The sequence below is a fragment of the Vulpes vulpes genome, chromosome 4 (assembly GCF_048418805.1).
Source record: "Vulpes vulpes isolate BD-2025 chromosome 4, VulVul3, whole genome shotgun sequence".
Lineage (NCBI taxonomy): Eukaryota > Metazoa > Chordata > Mammalia > Carnivora > Canidae > Vulpes > Vulpes vulpes.
Genome location: NC_132783.1, coordinates 22,292,045 through 22,294,310, shown reverse-complemented (window position 1 = coordinate 22,294,310; position 2,266 = coordinate 22,292,045). Strand labels below are relative to the sequence as shown.

The 2,266-nt window shown below is 39.1% G+C and overlaps 1 long non-coding RNA gene across 1 annotated transcript; it reads right to left on the bottom strand.

Annotated features, from left to right (window-relative positions):
- Window positions 1-993: 993 nt before the first annotated feature.
- On the bottom strand, window positions 994-1,544 carry LOC140598530 (uncharacterized). The gene is made up of 2 exons (XR_012000967.1): window positions 1,260-1,544; window positions 994-1,179 (listed from the first exon to the last, which is right to left on the bottom strand). It is a non-coding gene; the product is annotated as an uncharacterized lncRNA (long non-coding RNA).
- Window positions 1,545-2,266: the final 722 nt, after the last annotated feature.

Here is a 2,266-nt window from a genome sequence, read left to right as displayed (position 1 = left end):
AGCTTAGTACTATCTGACTCATGGTGCTAGTCTTTTATGGGCAAAAAGCAAAATGCCCTTCAAGAAGTCCCAGAAGGACTCTGTGTAGGGAGAAGCAGACATGGGGTCTGTGTGAGCACAGCAGCACTGTGAGCATGCACCACTCGGCTGAGAGGGACAGCTGCCTGGTCCCCTTCTGATGCCTGAGTACAAAGGGTTATGACATTGTTTCTCAGCCTTCCATCATGCGTACACCGCCTTCATGACTTTTCTACAAATACATGTTTTTAAGTATTCAGCATGGACTTTACAATCTTTGCTCAGGGTAATATGTGTTAAAACATGTTAGGAAAAAAAAAACAGGTATCTTTCTGACTACAGATGAAAATGCATACATAATTAATAAAACTGAAAAAAAAATGCCTGGGAGTATGCCTACTTAAAACAACTCACATGATGCCAGTGGAATCCACAATGTAATATATTTAAAAAATTAAAAAGCTGGCAAGCATTAGGAGGGATGCGTGTTATTCCCCTCTTCAGGATTCGACTCCAATCCTGATGACACAACATGGTGTTGGAGAAGAGATTTGGGGTCGCTCTCTTCACTTTCTCACACCATCCCAAGCAACGTAGAGCAGACCTTTTTAAGACCTATAGAAGCTGTGTAGAGCTTTTGTACTTAAAGAGTTTCTTGGTCCCCTATTGGAGTGGGCTTGAGTGAGGACAACTGCAGTTGTCTGGCCATCCCATGGCTTGTTTATGGAGATGCAGTAGCAAACCCTGTTTTTGCATGACGTCTAAGCCTCTACCCAGCTTTACTAGGGAACCCTATAATTTGGATGATAACATACATTTCAATTGCCTGCTGTGTCCCCTTTCTCGAACTGGTTCCAACCCATAAAGAAGCCCAAATTCCAACATAGCATGTAGTTACATAAACAAGTGAAAGAATGAGAGAAGAAAACATTGATGGAAGAAAATGCATGCTGCTATTATACAGCAAAAATACTATGTATATATAAACATTTAATGATAGCTTATTTTGAAAAAGTGTTTTTTAAAAAATGAATGCAACTCAATACTCAAATAGTGTTGAGTTCTCCTTCCCCAACTTGCAGGTACAGTCATGTAGTATTCCAGTCTTTCTGGCTGAGTCCCTGCAGCTGGAGCAGGGCACCTTCCGCTGTTGCCGAGTTTCTGAAAAACAATGAGAAAGAATATTGGTTTAGGGTCAGGCCTGGGGCTAGATCCTGGATGTCTGAAGTTCAGCAAATTACCTGGCCTTCCTGAGTCTCAGGTTTTATACGTGTAAAATGGGAATAACCCCTCTAGATTTGCTGTGAGGATTAAGTAATAATGCATGTGAGTCAGTGACACTGCCGTTCAGAAAGAAATTCAGATCCATGTCTAGGTATCCACTGGGTATGTCCATAACTAGATAGTTTTGGAAGAGGTTTGAGATCTTTCCCTTGCATGGATAGTGGAGTATGTGTGGTCGTGCCTATAATCAGAGGCTTTTGTTAGCACAGATAAAATGCCAAAACAATAAAGATTTTGATGTCATGTGTTCCTTTGTGCAAACAAGCTTGCCTAGCAAAATGGTGCAGATATACACAGATGAATGGAATTTATACAAATAAATGAAAATTATGTTTCTCTAGTATAAAAATAGATCAAATGGTAAGAGCACAAAAATAGGTGAAATGGTAACATAAACTGACTTTTGTAATCAGAGGGTCAACTCTTGACATTTTCCTCTCTAAGCTTTTTCTGATAGTTTTGTTGCTAAGGCTACCATGTTTTTTGCCAGATTGGAAGAGGATTGTCAACTCTAATGAAGATTAAGTAGATTTCCCAACGAGATTTTTTAAAAATAAGCATCAGTTAATGCTGCTGGCTTTCAAAGCCATATTCATGAAGAATGGAAAGATCTTTAAAGAGTTGCTCTTAGAGACTCCTAAATCTGGGAAACGAACAAGGGGTAGTGGAAGGGGAGGTGGGTGGGGGGATGGGGTGACAAGGGGACGGGCACTGAGGGGGACACTTGAAGGCATGAGGACTGGGTGTTATGCTCTATGTTGGCAAATTGAACTCCAGTAAAAAATAAATAAAAAATAAATAAAAAACAAAGATCTGCTCTAAGAAGGTGTAACTAATAAAATTTGAAATTTAGCAGCATTTCTATTCCATAGTTATTCCAACACACAAGTTTTTATCATGGTTACATTGTACAAAAATAACTTAAAACAGAACTTTACATATTTAATAAAAAGATGAAGATATT